At 42.3% G+C, this 18,372-nt stretch overlaps 1 protein-coding gene across 8 annotated transcripts in view; it reads left to right on the forward strand.

The window, feature by feature from the left end:
• Positions 1 to 18,372, forward strand: part of LOC147193765 (sorting nexin-19-like) — a 36,249-nt gene that overhangs the window by 16,980 nt on the left and 897 nt on the right. For 5 of the 8 annotated variants that reach the window (XM_086131417.1, XM_086131419.1, XM_086131413.1 and 2 more), the window contains exon 14: positions 5,885 to 6,004. The gene's annotated coding sequence lies outside the window, so the exon portion shown is untranslated. Of the gene's footprint in view, positions 1 to 5,884; positions 6,005 to 13,074; positions 13,159 to 16,166; positions 16,251 to 18,372 lie in introns of those variants that run through there. The other 3 variants (XM_086131411.1, XM_086131414.1, XM_086131415.1) reach the window with 3 other exon arrangements.

The following is an 18,372-nucleotide window of genomic DNA, read 5'->3' on the forward strand; positions in this document are numbered from 1 at the left end:
ATGGAAACAGGCTTGCGCGTTTAATGAGCACATCATTCCAGATTTCAGTCATTCGTTCGGAGCTCGAGACTTTGAGCCGAGAATACGCGGAAATAAATAAACTCTTCCCTTACACGCGCAGACTTTACAAGGCTGGCGTCCGATGTGAGGTTTACCTTTCTATTAAACAAATCTATTTTCAGTCAGAAAATGTTACATTTACAATGTTAAGAGGTTCCAAGTCAAGTCTAACTCATGCCAGATGATATAACATCCCCATATTGAACGCACAAATAGTTGAAGATAATTATAAGCACGATAGACGAAGACCGTATTTTTTAATCTCAGGGCCAAGATTCTCCATTTAACCGTTCAGCCAAAGATATTTGTTGGAAAATGAACGCGCTTGACACATGCAGCTGCCTAAACTGTACTTCTTAAAACTCATTCAGTACCAGCCACTTCTAAACCAAGTCTGAAAAGACGTTTAAAAACGTCTTTGGGAGTGAATGAGTTAACAATGTCGATTTTGCGATGTCATAGACTGGCCTGCACGTAGCCGTGTGCTTAGCGGAGCCTTCCTGTCAACTTACTGACTCCCTCCAATAAGAGATTGACAACACATTTCACGCACGATCACGGGGGAATGACATGTGTGGCGGCGACTGCGTTGGGGAGGGGACTGGCATCGGCGTCCGTCAGTCGCTGCCGTTTCCTACAGCTGCGTATCGTTGCAAAAAAAATAGGAGGATCCGCTGATTTATTGTCAGCAAAATGATATGAAAGTGAGACATTTGTGCGGACTGACGCGTAACACGTGCCGCATATTGTTTCCATATTTCCTTGGCGCTCTCAGTTCACCTTTGGATTTCTTCAGGTCTTTGGCTTGTGTCTTCCCCGTCGTCACCCAAAGTTCACTTCATGACGAGCCAGGTAGACACCCAAAATTAAAGCAAAACACTTGACAGATAAAGAGCAAGAGTCAGAGGAACCCTGGAACAGACTGACAAGGCTCCAACCGTAGCCCCAAAGAGCTAACGTCATCACACACGAGACAAAAAGCAAGGGAACATTTTATGCTAACGTAATCTTCAGTATGGAGGAGTGAGGGGTAAAAACTCAACTTTTTCCTTCAGGTCATCTACAAGTCCAGCAGTCACAATAGTAATGCATATTACAAGACATTTTAATCCTCTGGTGCCGGATGTTATCTTTTTTGCTCTACGGCGTCAAACCATTTTGCTTGCATTTTTTTTTTAAATCTAGTTTGTTCTTTAAATCCTGATGCTGAATCTGCCTAATACTCAACTTGCGGTGACTTGGATTTCTAATCAAGTGCCTCAGAGTCTGACTACATTTTCAGTGTCTCTACTATGAAATTGGACGAAATCGATGGATTATGGAGGCCTGGTGGTCAAGAGGTGCAGAGATTCCTGGATTCAATTCCAGCTCCGGCCTTCTTGTGAGGAATTTGCATGTTCTCCTCGTGCCTGCTTGGCTTTTCTCCGGGTATTCCGGTTTCCACCCACATTCCAAAAACATGCATGGCAGGCCGATTGAACACTCTAAATTGTCCCTAGGTGATGAGCGTGCGCCGCGATTGGCTGGCAACCAGTTCAGGGTGTTCCCCCCACTACTGCCCGAAGACGGCTGGGATAGTCCCCAGCACCCCCCGCGACCCTTGTGAGGATAAAGCGGATCGGAAAATGCATTGACGGATGGTTAGATGGATTACTATTCTTGACGTCAACACTACCGATTGGATGTGTAGTCGCCGTTTCAGTATAATACAGTTGACTATGAAAGTGTATTCATTTTGCTCCGCCCTGTTGCGTTGTCTCTGTACTGACCGCTGGCAGTCTCTTCCCTGACAATGTGCAATATCTGAACGGGGAGACGTTCCTTCCTGTTTGCTTAACGCTCGGTTCTGCATTACTGACAGAATTTCCTCCCACTCCATCTTAAGTAAACTAACCAGTTTAACTACACTGATTGCAGCTGCTGCTGGTCTGCCTGCGCAGGAAGTTGTTTATGTCATCTAGTGGGATTATTTAGAAGGTGAATATCGGTCCATCTGCACGTACGGCCCTGTTTGGGCCAAAACATTGTGAACAGACGCTTGAGGTCGTGGAGTACAACGCTTGTTTTTTTTTTTCCCCCCTCCCATCACAAATAAAAAATAGTTCACTTGTCAGTTTAAGATGTAAGCGACTGAAAAGTCGATGACTACTATTTATTGCTGTCATCGTCGGCGAGTGAGCCAGTTTGCAATCATGCGCGTCCCTTTTTTTTTTCCTTCCCCGCCGTTTAGCTCGAGCAGCACAGAGAGCAACGTCGATAAAATAAGATGGATTGAAATCTAAAAAGTATATCGAAATATAGGAGGGTGTGCTTACTCAATGCAATGCACTTTTTCTTTTAAGTTAACGACACCAGAACAAATCTGGTGAGTTTATATTAAAAAAATAATAATCTTTGTTCCAATATACAGTAGATTTAGTGCCGTGAATGGTGTCATTTTTCCACTTTCGAGGAGAAACATGAGAAACAGTGGCTTTTTTAAAATCAGGTCTCGAGAGTGCCTGCCAGTGTGAAACTCAACGCCCAAATAAATCTTTTGCGTCTGTATTCGAGTTGTTCTGCGCTTACTCTGTTTAAATTAGCCACTTGTGGCTTGATGCACGTGCCATTCATTTGCAGTCTGGGATGGGTGGATGGCTCCTGCTGTGGCGAATCTCGACCACAAAAAAAGATAGCTTCATTCGTTGCATGTGGGGTGGGGATGGGTCGGGGGGGGGGGCGTATTAAGTGTGATCTAATTCTTTATTAGCAGTAGTAGTAGTGGTAGTAGTAGTATACTGCAGCTGTTGTGAAAGCGCTATTAAAATAACGATGTATTGTATTGATATTTTGAGTAGAGTGGAAAAAAAAAAGTGCCTCTCAAAAATTCACACCAGTTTTCAATCCATTGTCTGAAGCTTCATGCGACAAAAACCCGGCCGTACTCTTCAGCATGAAACACTTAACAAACGCCACATACTCGAGGATTAGAGATCGTCTTGCCAACGCGGAGATGAAACAAAAGCTGACGACTCCAACTTTGTGTAAAGCTGATAACTTACAAAACGTCTCCGCATGCTGGACTGAAATCTTTTTACATGCCAGATGAAGACGAAACACCTCTGTAGTTTTGCCAATTCCATGTGGCTTACATTTACGACTCTCTTCTTTTGCGGCGTTGCAGAATCCAAGTCAGAGGGTGCACGGATTACATGCCACGAAAGTAAAAAAAAAAGAATTCACTTCTTGATGGAATATATTTGAATCGTTTTTTTGTGTCTCCTAAAGAACTTGACGCAATTAAACTGTCTTGATTCCAAATGACTGGACGGTCGGATGAGAGCAAAGAAATGACACGAGCGAACCCGTCAGTTTATATGCGGCCGTGTCGTATGCAAAAATGAAGGATGAAGGAATCGTGTGTCAAATCACTTCATGTGTTTCATGTGGTCCAAGATTATGACATTTAACAGAAACGAACAAACTAACTACAATTTTAAAAACCTTTTTCATGAATGAAATACTGTAAAAGTTAAAAGGCTTTAAAAATAATACGAATAAAAACTGAAACTGCATCTTATGTTTTTTCAAAGTACTGGTAACTATATACCGGAAAAGTCCTTTGTGTTATTTTTGCACTTGAAAAATGCTCCATATATAAAAAAAAAAAACTAAAATGAAGCATTTTAGGGGGAACCCCCCCCTCCCCCCAAACCTGCTCTTAAAATTAACTCAATCTAAAGAGAAAAACAAAAGTCCAAATAAAAACAACAAAAAGATGACAAATCCAAAGCTATTCGAACTCTAACGTGTTCACTCAACCACATTTCCAAATGTTTGGGCCATCTTTTGAGTCCAAACGAATGCTTCCTCTCCATGTGGGGGCCCCTCGGCCTCCGTGCGCGCGCCGTGTAGTAAGACATTATGGCGCGCGCGTGTGCACGGCAAAGAGACTTTCAAATGAAGTCTGCGGGTTCACACCTGGAGAGAAATGCATGGTGGAGAGTGAAACTTCCCAAATACTTAAGAGTACATAACTGTAATTGAAGCTGTGCAATAAAGAAAGCGAAGATCACAGGTCCAAGTCAGTTGTAACTTTATTAGAGGTAATTGGAGGAGTGTGCCAAAGTAAAAATTACAGGACACGTAACAGCACTGCACCTGCAATCATATGTCTTTTCCATTCCAACTAAAGTGCTGCAATGAACGAAATATTGCGAAATGGATTTCACTTGGGGCAAGACAGTGAGATCCGCCTCACCGTTTGGGGTTTCAATCTTGGCTTCAACTTCCTCTCGTGAATTTTCTTTTCGTCTTTTCTCCACTTGCTCCGGCGTTCTCCCACATTGCCCAAAAAAAACACAACCGTGACTTTGAATTGCCCGTTGGTGTGAATGTGAGTGGGCTGCCGACCACTCCAGGGTGTGCGCCGCCGTTTGCCCAATGTCGCCTGCAGCTCCCACACATCCGTAACGAGCACAACAAGAGCTCTGTTGGATAGATTTCATGCAAAGTGACACGATGTGTTGCATCGCACTTGACTGAGGGCCCACCGCAGGATATCGCAGACCATTTGAACCTTGGAGAGCGAGAAGGGAAATTAGGATTTTCTGTGAATGAGTCAAGGGGTGATTGGTGGGGTGATGTCACCCCCCCCCCCCCCACTCCCTCCTCACAGCTGAGTGAGTGTGTGTGAGTGCGTTATTGGTGTGTTGGCACCGTGAGTGTCACTGGGGCCTTCTGGACCCAAGCTGTTGTTGAGAGCTCCGACTAGCGCGCACACACACAACTGTACAATGGTTCATTTGATTAGCACACGCATAGTAAAATGTGGATTTATTCTCACAGTAACAGCAGCCACGCAGCCTTCAAACGTATTTTCCCTTTTCGAACAAACAAGTCTCATCTGCCGAGTGGACCGAGTGCAGCGATGGTCCTTAGCGCTGTCGGAGCTGATAAATGTTTAGTTTGTTATGAGCCCTGACCTTATGAAACAAATGATTCACATCAGCCACCTGTTCGGAGAAAGAATCCGCAGTAAATATTTGATTCGGAGAAACAATGGCACATCATTTATAATTTATATTCCTCATTTGCACGAGTTTTGTGCCGCGATGGAAATATATGCCACATATTAGATAATGCAGGGCAAGACCACCCAGGTACGTTTCTGTCTGATCAAGCCAAATTGTGTATTCGGGAAGATCTTAACTACTACCTGCAGGTTGCCTGTGAAACTCAGTACATAAACTCTACTTGCTGCATCAACTCACATGTCAAAATCATCATAATGTTTTTTTTGAAACACAAACGCATTTTGATATGACATCTGTTTAAAATTATCGGGAGGCACCATGGCATTGCATAACATTTATACTTGGTTTGAAGTGCATTTGTAGCCCTATATGAAGCTATATTATAATACCTTAGTCCTGCATTTCAACCGAGATTAAGTCAGCAGTCTGCCTCACAGTCAGACGTTCCGGGTTCGAATCCCGGCTCGCTTTGTGCGGATGTGAACCTTCATGGTTGCTTGCATAGGTGTTCACCTTGTTCTCAGTCTTCCTGCTGACGGAAAAAAAAATGCATTGATGTAGCAGATTGTATTGTGTATGAAGCATACTGTATGTAAAATGTCCAGATTTCCAGATATTCCCCGATATATTTACTGCAGTCAGACTTCAAGCTCTTAGTATACAAATTACACTGTCTATGCATTTAGTTATTTTTTGGGGGAAAAAAAAATCCAATTCAAGCTAATTGACCAAACGTTATGGAAATGATTGGTTTCTATTTTTTTTTTTCTGACAAATATTTGACATGGAGTTGTTGGTGATGCTTCCAGGCTTGACGCCAAAACAGACAGAGAGCCAGTGAGGAAGGATACAGAGTACAAAAACATCATCGCTCTTATCCAGCCCGGCCGGCTCTGACTCCATTTAATCTCAATGGACCGAAGACGAACGTAAGAAGCGCTAATCAATCTGTTTATGAAGAACGTGTTTTAGTGCATGTAAAAAGCAAAACCACACACGTCCCAAACATCCTGCTCGGGTGTCTAAACATGTTTGGTGCCTCTCCACATGCTACCTTTCAAACTGTCAACCGCTATTGCCTATGCCAAAAAAAGAATAGGATATTCCCCAAGATGCTAATTAGGTGTTGTAAACATGCGGACAAAACACTGCTAGAAAAATTCCAATCCCCCTCCGCTATTGTCGGTTTCAATGGATTTTATTTTTTCGACGACTCATCCCACGCAATGAATCACTTCCCAAATGAGCCACATTTTTTGTAAAATGAACCAAAAAAGGGTTTGTGGCAAAAAAAAACAAACAATATATATATATATATATATAGATTTTTTTGATTTTTTTTATTTACCCACATTAACGACTTCAGTTGGCTCTCTTTTAGACAAAATGCTCCTGTCATCATTGAATGGATCGCCTGATGACATTTTAATCTTTGGATGGATTTTTATTTTCTTTCTCTTTTTTTTTTTAAATCCGATTGCAACACAAGTGCAAAAGATATCATCGCATATTAAACTGTGTGAACATCGCCCACAATGCATTCTTGCCGCGTACTTTTAAGTTTACGCCCAATCATTTTCAGCCTTTTGTAATATTTAATGCACCTATATGTATAAGCTCTTTAACTGAAGGAATATTTGAATTTATTTTTGGAATTTCTGAAAAAAAAAACTACCATTCCAAACAATCATAGCAAAGCACATGATGGTGCTTTCATTAAAACAGAAATTGAATTTCTCTGTACGGTGTGTGTGTGACAACAATGCACAGTTCCAGTCTGCCATGTAGTCACCAAGCAGATGTCTGAGTGGAAGTGCAACAGTGACAGTGTTTTGCTCCTAACACAACAAAGTTACAGTGCCCTGGGATTGAGTGAGGAATGTAACAAGCTCACTGTAGCCTCATGTGCAGGGCGGAGAAGGAATACGAGAGCCAATTTTCTCTGTTTCCTCAACAAATATTTGAGTAGACTTTTACTGCAAAGACCTCTGAGGGAAAACGCCGGTTCTGAGTTTGTGCTGGGTGATATGGAAAAAAAAAAAAAGTCCTATCACGATATGGCCCGTTTTATATCCCAGTAATGATTTAACGCAATGCAGATATTTGGAGTGATTCTATGAAAAACAAGTTCTGCATGTTATCTGCTTGTTATTCGTTCATTTTCGTTGAACTGTTAGATTTCATTTTGCGGCGTAAGGTTTGCGTTGCGTGACCGTTTATCACTTCACCTGGTTTGCTGTTCCGTAGGCTGTGTGGCACCAGCGTTCCGAGTATCAACTTTTCATCAGTGACTGATCAAAACAATGTTGTCTTCTACTCTGATCAAAACAGTGTTCCCCTAGCGGATGATCCATGAATTGCAGCATATTAAAATATTAATTCCGTGTCTTTTATGTATTTTTTCACTTTTAAATTATCCCACGGGCCTGACCAAACCTTCTTGCGGGCCGGTTCTGGCCCGCGGGCCCTATCTTTGACACCACTGCTGTATACCATCATATCGCCCAGCTCTAGTTTGAGTCACCAATAAGCTCATTTGAATTCAAGAAAGTTTCTAAAGAAAAAAAATCTCTGCGGGATTTCTTATACCTAAAGTCATGACAGTGATGAAGATATTTAAAATCCGATCTTACACGGCACGCACGTATGTCCTCATAGCCCGCGTCAGCCGACGTGTTTGGAGTGCGTCGGTGCTAAAGGTACTCCGACTTCCTCCCACATTCCAAAACATGCATGTTAGGTCTGTGAAGGCGAAATTCTGCCTCGGCTGGCTGTCCGGGCTGTTACCCCGCCTCTCGCTCAAAGTTAACTGCGATAGACTCCAGCTGACCTATTGAGGGGAAGTGTTTTTCGAAAATGGATGGATCTTAATATTCATCTCGTCATTTTAGATGAATTGACTTGACCTCATTTCGTGACCAAAGACCACAAGCAGACGAATCGACTTGTGTACTTAAATTGATTTAATTCATCGTCTTGGAAAGAAAAAAAAAAACCTCCTCTCACGGGGTGGAATCCCTGCAGGGTAATTCCAGGATGTAAAAGGGCTTTTTTATGTCTATGGACCGACAACAGTGAAGACTTCGAATGAAGCGCTCTGTCCTGTGTTGACATGAACTCAAGCACTTTTGTCATCTCCTCATCTGGCGGATTGGCTCAGACCCAAACCACACCTGCGCTCAGATGAAGACCTCTGTGCGCTGAAAGGCCTCTGAGCTGCCATGACAGCCTTAATGAAGACATCCGCATCCGTTTTTGGTTGAACTCTGAGTGACGCCTCTGGCAGCCGGCCACGCGTAGCCTGTGGGTCAATGGGCGTCGAATGAAGGACACAAAAAAAGAGGAACACTCCCCCCCAGACATGTGTGCACTTGTGGTTACTGTCTCCAGTGCAATTCTTAAAGCGGAGAAGAGTCCGGTCTCGGCTTCCGCCTACCCCCAAAACAGCCAAAATAGCCCAAACTGCGTCAGCAGCCATTTGTATTCTACAAAAAGATCGGAATCACGCCCCACCCATCCGCAACTGGGTTAAGTAGTTTTTTCCTAATCCTGGAGATAAAAAGCATCGGCTCCATAGTTAAAGTGTCGTACAGGATTTGTTATGTTATTTTCTTATTCTGTTATTATGACTTCAAGATGGCGCCGCGAGAGTGGCTGCCTTAACAGCAGCTCCTATACTTTTTTGTTCTTCTACTTTCTTCCTTTCATAACTTTGCTGCTATAAATTGGGAATTTATCTCCATTGTGAGACGAATAAAAGGTTTTCTTCTTCTTATTCTTAGAACTAAACGGACTGGAAGGGGAAAAATCTGGTTTGACATTATGAAAGTGAACAGCAGCACCAAAGATCGCAGAATATGAACGCCAACGTATATGCAATAACCCGAGTGCTTCAACAATATCTACCTTTGTGTGTACAATTTGTATCATCACAGTAGGTTTATTTTTCTTACATTCAATGGAGAAGGGGAACTTCTTGTCCAGCACTGAAACCTGTACATTTGTTTTGAATCACTTCCCCCCCAAAAAAGATGATGTATTTGATCATGTTAAACGTACCATGACAATATTTCCATGGCTCAGCAACATGAATTAAAGGTCCTGTCGGGTACTGCCCCCCACCACCCCCACCCCCCGTTTCCCTACAAAGAACCCATCTGCTTTGTGTTGTGACTCGCAAGAAAAATCTGACAGCAGTTGTACAGTCAAGCACATGTGCCTCACAAGAAAATGCGCACAGGGGACCGCATGAAAAACAATGGAATGGCAGTCTCGCATTGACACGAAAACAAATGTAAAAGTATAGCTGTCAGGAAACTTGTTGAATATGAAATGCGATTATTATTTTATAACTTTTTAAAAGCCCTGAAAGCAGACAGATCGACTTTGCACCGAGGTAGCCGAATTATTTATTTTTATTGTTCTTGTGGTTATAGTTTGCAGTGGCGTAGAGCAGTCCTGCCGTGTCAATACTTGGGGTTACCTCGGTTAGCGAGAACATGAGAGAGTCCAAAAAAAAAAAAAAAATTGAGGAACAGCTGCTTCCAGTTCCACCCCGCTGCAGATAACCACCACAATAATAAACGTGTTAAATTAATACTTAGCCTTTAAATTTGTTTCACACGCTCACATGAAACGTACACGTGCGCTCGTTTTATCTTGGTGAAACGGTTCGGAGTGACAGACTGTGCCTAAATTGCGAAAAACATTGAGGGCGTTGTTAACTCCGACAGGGAAGGCACGTCAGTCCTGTTTATTCGCGCTCTCTAAATAGTGATTTAACAACTTTTTATTAAACAAGATAACAAAAATAAACTGCTGGCGATAAAAATGACGGGAGCATTAGCTATGGACAGGAAAAAAAAAAGAATTATTATTATTATTATTTTTTTTTTTTACCCCTTGTCCCTTTAGGCAAACTTTTGATTTGATTTTTAAAACGATATGCATACGTTAAAATTATATGTCGTTCTGTTCATTTGGCTAAAATGTATACATTATAATTTTACAGTCAATCAAGTTATCATCCCCCCGCCCACCCAAAAAAAAATGTGTGCCAGACCAAGTATTGTGTAACATCGCTAACGCCGCCAACTTTCTTTATTACACCGCATGATGATAAATGTACATCATCAGCATTTTTTTTTTCTTGCCTATGCCCTGAAACCATTGGACCCTCGATTGCATGCTGGTCGTTTATGGCAAGCCAGACCTTGTAGCTGGAATGTTGGTGTCAGAATTCAGTCTTCCAATGCATACAACCCCCCGCACCCTCCAAAAAAAAGCTGACTGTGTCAAGGCCTTGACTCCAGGGATCATTCCCACTCCCACTCCCACAATAGTTACAACACCAACATCAATCATACTTTGAAACAAAGCGGCACATATCGAAAGACCTCCACGGTTGTTTGTTGTTGTTTTTTAACCATCTGACTCCCCCCCCCCACTCCCCACCCCCTGAGGCATTTATCAAGAACAAAATCGTCAGAGAAAAACATCTCAGGCAACGCTCCAAACCATAAGGAATTTCCAGTGACAGTCCGTCTCACATGATCTCGTAACGGCAATAAATATTCTTCACGAAGGCTTTTGCAATCTGCATTTGGCTTGGGATTCTCATTCCCCGTGAATCAAAATAAATTATTATTCTTGACAGCGTTGATAAGGCAAAGACGGTGATTTATTTTGCTAATCATTTCATAATTTGGCCCTTTGAAGAATACCTTCTCCTGTGAGACGAAGCAATTTGTTCTTGAAGCGCGTCGTTACTCCCGCCTTCATTGCCAGATCGCATGGACAGACTTGCAGCTTTTCTTTATTATATATATATATATATATATATATATATATATATCCATTGGAGGAAAACATACATACAGTACATACATGATAAAATAGCATCTAACTTAAAAACATACAAAGATTATCCTTGCAATCTCATTGTACCCTTGTGGCGATTCATCCATTAGAAAGCGAGGACGTCCTCTTATCTTAATTTCATGTTTGACAAAGCATGAATTGCGCAAACGAAAAAGCACATGGAATAGATTTTATACAAGTGAATAATCTAATGGTCAACAGCAGACCTACAAGGTGTTGTCAGAAAGGTTCCATGACTGGCCTACCAAAAGCTAAATTTGAACTCCAAACCTACAAATTGCAGTCCCAGCAGTCCCCTTGGAGTCCGACGCACATTGGCGGCCTTTGTCATTGCGAAGCCGTCCGCGAATTGTCCAAAACGCTCGTCGCTTCTCACTCTCTGAACGAAGCAAACACCGCAGGGATCTGTGTACACATGCCGGTTCATCCTCTGGTGCGCACTGCAGGGTAAAAATTGTGTTTTTTGTCGTTTTGGTTTGAAATATTTCTTTTGGGACAACAGTCCTGGAGCTTTGCGGACACGTCTCATATGACTTCAAGGACTTTAGCGTGTCCGCTGTATTTACTTGACAAAATCGCTCGAAGATTTTTCTGCAGTTTAAAGATTTTTTTTCTTTTTTTCCCCCCCAATAGTGGCGACCAAACACTTCTTTACATGTAGAAAGAAAAAACTGCAAAGTACGTGAAAAAAACCCACACTAATGAGGACACTTGGAAATTGTTTTTATTCTTATGATTTGTGCATTAGGCAGACATTTTGGAAAGTGTTACAAAAAAAAAAACCCGGGAGTGAAATATATTGTTTCCTACTTGCTCCATAGCCCACCCTTGAACAAGTAAATCATTTCAGCAGTTTTTACCAGCGGTAACAACGTTGACGCGCGCTTTGAAAGCCAACTCAGAAGTGGAATCCTTTCCGAGGTGGTCTTTCAAAGGGGTGAAAAAGGCGATGCGGTTTTTAAAATAGAAACGTGTACCGACAGTGATTGGTCACAGCCGTCCTCGGTTCATCAATATTGATAGAAATCAGAGCTTCTTTGAGTGTGGTTTGAGCGAAAAGGGTCAGCAAACAGAGAGAGCGTGTTTACAAAGCAGACATATTCGGGGACGTAAAGCAGACTTCGGTTCAAAAGTGGTGCAGATTCAAAAAAGAAAATTGTGGTCTTCACCCACCTCAGCTTCAACCAAAACAATGTGGCGCTCTTGTTTCTGTCAGTCATGCATGTGCTACATAGTTGTCTCCTTGCGCACAAAGGCTGTCTCTCGTTAATCGCTCTGCCTGGATTGGGACTGAAAACAAAACAGAGATGTCATTTATTATGGTTAAAAGCAACAAGAGAAAGTTTCATAATGTGATTTCGGATCACATTGAAGTCCACCAGAGTAACTTTGCGTCCCTGACTGCAAATCAAAATAAACCCTTTGGTTCAAAACGACTTGAGCTATTCCGCTCACCGTGATGTCAACATCAAATAAATAAATAAATAAAAACACAGAAAAATGATGTCCTGTATCATTTGAATGTCTACAGCTAACATCTTTTGACGGATGTTCGAAGCTTGAACGCAAAGACTCCCCCCTCCCTCCTCCACTCCCACCCCGTGAGTCACCAGAGGTGATTTGTGAGCGAGGACTTTTCTTGGTATGTTGAAAAGCAGCAGCTTTTCATCAGTAAACAATGTCGCCTCGGGCGAATGGAAATACTTGCGGCATAACAACCATAAGAATGGCCGTTTAAAAAAAAAACAACAACAACAACAAAATGAATGTTTTCCTTGAGAGAAGCCACGTCTGTTTTTACTAAAATGCATTTCAGAAACTTCATTGATGTGTATTTTTGTGCAATTATCGGTTTCAGTCAGTGCTAGACTTCGCTTTATGAGCGCATCGCCGAAACGCTCACGCCATTGCCTCATTTGTGCTAATGAGCAGATGTTAGCATACTTAACACTTCCTTTTAAGGACCATAAAGGGCAACATTAAGGCAAATAACAAAACAAAAAAGAGATAAATTGCAACAAAGGATGCGAGGACGGGTGATTCCTCGGATGTCGAGGCTTGCTCGTTGCCAACTGACATCTGGCATTGCATTTTTTTTTTCTTCCATGTCGGACGTTAGCATCAGCCAACCAAACGGATGATTCAGTGTCGAACTGAAAACTTCTGTTATGGATTATGCTGACCTGCTTTTAGATCGGCAAGTAAACATTTTCTTTTTCCAAATGCGTGGCTAAAACATGCTAATAACAAAACAAACCCAAAAAAATCATTATTTGATTCGCTGACATTTTGATTATCGTCTTTTGTCAGTCTTGTAGAAGTGCAACACGCTCACTTTTTTTGTTACGTTTGTGTTGCCCCTCAGGTCAGTCCGGGTTGGAGTGCGGCCATCTTGAAAGTGGGCAGATCAGTTACGCTCCCATTCTTCTGCGCTAGCTTACCATTTGGCAGCTGAGGCGCTTTTCGTGAAAAAGGCCTGGCGACGGCAGGCTACGCTCTTGTAGCATCCGTCGACCGCACAGCAGCCTCATCAATGTGTGGGCGAGGCTCAAAAATCGGTTGCGGGGTTTTAAAAGTGGTGAGTGGTGAATCAGCCCATTGTTGTTATGCGAGCATCTTGAGAACATTTACTGTAAGCATGTTGGGGGGGTTTTTTCTCTACATGGTGGAACTTCCAAAGCTAAGCACAATCCTTCCATATCCCCCAAATATGCATGTGAGCTACAAAAATAAAAAGAGCAGTGAGGTCGTAGGAGAAATTCAAATAAATTTTAATCTAGCCTCAGCAATAGAAAAAACAAAACGAAAAAAAAACATGATTAAGATCCCACTCGCTCTCTTATGCCCCTTTCAAGAATTAGAAATGGAAGGATCAGTTATTTTGGAACACATTGTATCAGAGTAATAACTTAATTAAATGTACAGGCAATGTTTTAAAAGTTACATTTGAACATTCCTCAAGACCCTGAAAAGAAATGTCATACATTTGTTTGTAAATGCATATACAATACAGAATAAGAATCATGCAATGCTGAAATGTGGAGATGTGTTTATTGATAGCCGAGCTTAAAGTGGCTAACGGAACGTAATGCTAAATGTGCAAGAGAAGGGGGTGTCGTGGGGGTGTCATTCTACTGCAGCTAAAGAGGAATGAGGTTGACGCTCAGGTAGGCCAGTGTGTTGTGGCTCAGGATCGGATTCTGCCTCCGGGGGGCTCAAACATGTACACACGTGTCGTCATACGAAAATGGCCGGATGAAGTAGTATCTATTTTTTAATACATTAAAAATGGAACACGATTTTTTTTGAATAGCCACTTTACATCTGGGCAATCAAACGTCTTCAGTTAACCGAAGAAGCATGTTTTGAGGATGTGCGAGGAAATGAAACGGGCAAACTCCACATGGCGACGTTCCATTGAAGATTCAAACCCCCGACCGACCTCCTGATTGCGAGGCAGAGTTGCTGCTTCCATTGTTTTATTCCATATGTATGGTTTTGATACCATACATTTGTGTCTTTGATTCAAATTCTGCATTCCCATCCTTGTTATGATAATTTACTGTTAGTCTTGGTCAGGACTCTGCCATCAGAATTTCCGGTTCTCTTATTTTCATTCTTTTCTGAAACGGATACCCGCTTTTTTAGAATACTAAAAAGAAGCGGAAATCTCATCGCTTCTCTCCAGGAACTTCAACTCTCGCCTAAAATGCATCAGAAATGCATCTCCTCCTTGTAAATTCCTTGGCGGAGAAATATGCCTGCATCGGTTGTTTTTGCGCGTTGCCCCCAAGCACCTTTGGCCGTTAGCCATGACGCCGTTGTCGGTTATTCATCGGATACTCACAAGCATGACTCAAGTGAGTCTCGGAGTTTCACAAAGTGAGGCCGAACTCCCCGGGAACGATATCCTCGGAAGAGAGAGGTTGCCTCAAAGCACCCACGGACGGGAATGCACCTGAGAATAATTTAGCAAGCTCTCGGTATCTGCTTTGCTTTCCTCGACACGTAATTCCACATTAGCAACCGGAGGAAAAATCTCTTTAATATCCAATTGCAATAATTGCATCCAGCGATCTTCAATGGAATCTTTTCATCTTTATTGGAAGCGGTTAGACAGGAAACTATAGTTGTGATGCTCCGTGACAACATTCAGGCTCCATATAGCCTAAATTGAACCAAGAAATTAGAAACAGGAAGACACTGGCCGGACACTTTGGCAAAACTTGAGAGAGACCTGCAGGGATATTTTCACATTTTTATCCACGAGGACGATTAATGACCGCTGCTGCTTTTCTGATGTGAATTCCAGTTCCCCCCATGCTGACACAACGGGAAGCATCAAGCTCCGCTCTTGTTTCACATTGTTTTGATAGGTTTTTTTTTTTATTTTTGCATCCACTTTGCCTTTGCTTTTGCTCCATGTCGCTCTTCCCTCTCGCTTCTTGGCAGGACGACCCGATAAAACATCTTCGCAGGCCGTGTTTGTGTTGGAGGCTACATCGGCCAAACTCGGAAAACACACTCTATTGACAAAAATGATCCACGCACACGCCTAAATAAATCCAGTCATCGATCAGGAGACGGACAAGGACTTGTAGTTCCCCTGTCAATCCAAATCATTGATCGAATGTATGATTCCTAAAGTGGGAATAACTTGGGAGATGGTGCTTTATTTGTCGAAGAAATGATGCGGGGAAGGTTCATGACGGCATGCCTGGATGCATTTGCTGTGGGGAGCGCGGGGGCTCGGGGGGGACTTGCATCTTAGCATGACTTTGACCCAGTGAACCCATTTGGGTTGTACTTAAACAGAGACCGTGAGCCATGGAGTCCTCAATATAATAACACAGACATCTTGCAGAGTCTTTCCCGCAAGAGTGGAAGCCGCTCATAGCGACAAAAAGGGGACAACCATATTTCCTTCAAATCCCCCCCCTCCCCCGACCACAATGTACCTTCTAATATTGCTTACATGAAATTGGCTTCATTTATTCCCAACAGTTTATTCTATTCATTATCTTTCGTTTCTCTTGGCTGCACTGCTTTCAGCGTGTGGATGTTTGATTTTTGGATATATTTTTATTTTATTTTTTTGGTCCAATCAGATTTCAGCCCCTGCGTACTGCCATTTCTATCTAATCTGTCAAGGGCCTTCAGAATCAGCCTCAGAAGGCCAACAATAACACCAGCATATTTTTCCGTCCTCAGATTGGTCCGTCTGAACAAGTTCAACGAGCCAAAGACATCTGTAGCAATCCGCGCACATAACTACCTTTAATAATCACCATCCCTGTGAGTACGATATATTTTCATGAGCTTTTCTCAATCTTTTTTTTTTTTTTTAGGTTATAACAGATGTGTCAAACATACGGCCCGCGGGCCGGAACCGGCCCCCAAGGAGGTTCGATCCGGCCCGCGGGATCATTGAAAAGTGAAAAAAAATGCATTCAAGACACAGAATGAATATTTTAAATAAAATGCAATTTGTGGAGTATCCGTTAGGGAACACACTGTTTTGATCACAGTAGAAGACAACATTGTTTTGATCGGGCAAGAAAACAGCAGTCTCAGTCTGTCACCGAGATAGACCCAACACAGCAAATGATATGAAAGCGCCAATCAATGCTTCTTGAGACCAAAAAATATGAAAAAGATGATATTTTGGTGATTCATGGCACAGTATGGTATAATGTTAATGGTTCCGCCCACTTGACATCTACCGAGTCTGTATGTGGCCCACAATGTGAAATGAGTTTGACACTCCTGGGTTACGAGGTCATGATTGATTTTGAAGTGTCTCCAGATGATCTTCATGGCACAGCTGCGTGCCGTTCGATTGCATTTTTGCGTCGTGTACATTTCTATCATGGCAGCCTCATCGTTGCGGTTGCCACTGAAGGTAGCAAATGCACAGTCCACGACTGCCTTTGATAAATGTGACATCAGTGCTTTCTGTCGAATGTGAGATGCATCCTTTGAAAAGAACCTGATGTCAAGTAGAGCTTCGTACGTCGCGCGCTGTGACCTGACGGTGAGCCTTGAAACAAGACCAGATTCGATGCATTTTCCAAGCTTTTTTTTTTTTTTTTTTTTTTTAGCCTACAGCAGGTTTAGATTAGTGGGATCATGCCTTCCTTTGCTCCCCTTCATAAATCACGAGTTATAATTACAGGTCTACTCACGTAGGTACTCTAAAGTTGTGCGTGTACTGCCGCGTTGTCTTTTGTCCATAAATTAATCAAGCCCAATCGAATGGCCTTAGTGCGATTGTACCGTAGGTTCAAGTCAAATCATCAACACCAAATGACTTCATCGTCCCCTCCTGCTCCCTTTTAAGGTGTTTTGCCAATAAGCCGTGAACTCACTCACTGTTGAGAAACAGACCGATGTGGCCAAAATCCAAAAAGCGTTCTAATCTCAAGCAGCGAGACTTTTGCTCGTCTCCCGCGCCAACTTTTAAAGGCATAGGTGGTGTTTTGAAATTGAGCAGATTATTTGCCTCAGCCAGAAACTTTGACGTCACGTTGGAGGAAAAAAGATGTATTTGCCCTCGAAACGCCTGTGGAAATTAGGAGTATCCCACAGGCACAATCTTACGACAGCGCTCAAACTTTGCTCCGCCGCTAGCACGTTTTTTGCACGTCTGCCTCTTCAGATGTGCTCCCCGGGAATATATTTTCGTGAGAATTTAGCTGGCAACGGGTAACTGAAGTATTCGAATGACGTTTGAACGGTGCTGTTTTGCTCGCGAAGTGAGCATCTTGCTCCTGGAGATGCTGACTAGATGTTGCTGATAACATAAGTTGTCCACTGTAGTAACCGCTGTCCCTGAAAGGGTTAAACTAGAATGGCGCTTTCAACGTCAGTCTGGGCCTCAAAACCCTTCAACATGAAAATATGATCATCCCCATATTTGTAATTTGCTGGGGACTAACTAACCAACGGAAATAAACAATCAATGACAACGCATAACTTCCTGTTTTTATTTGTGTTGCATTTTTATGGACAACATTGTACTAAATTGTCTGGAAAAAAGGAAAAAGTTAGCACCGGGCTATTCCCAGGCTCATTTTTGGAAAAGCCAAACTGGGATTAAAAAAAAAGGAAAAAAATCATCTCCAGACACTGGACCACCCAAAAGATTAATGAGCGAGATTATGAGAAAGCGCTCATCTCAAACTCTCTTCCTTTGATTATAATTACGATCACAGGGAAATCCTTTGTGTCAAATATAAATTGGCTGGGGGGGTTTTCAGGCTTGTATTGTGATTCATACATGGAAAATATTCAAACAGACATGTCCCGTGACCTTAGACTCGAATATAAAAAAATAGTGACGATGATAAAATTAACTTGAAAGAAAAAGTTTCTTTTTCGAGATCCTTGCCTCAAATTGGGGAACGCTACCATCTTA

This window comes from Hippocampus guttulatus, chromosome 15, assembly GCF_054856545.1.
Source record: "Hippocampus guttulatus isolate MCC_2025c chromosome 15, RoL_Hgut_1.0, whole genome shotgun sequence".
Lineage (NCBI taxonomy): Eukaryota > Metazoa > Chordata > Actinopteri > Syngnathiformes > Syngnathidae > Hippocampus > Hippocampus guttulatus.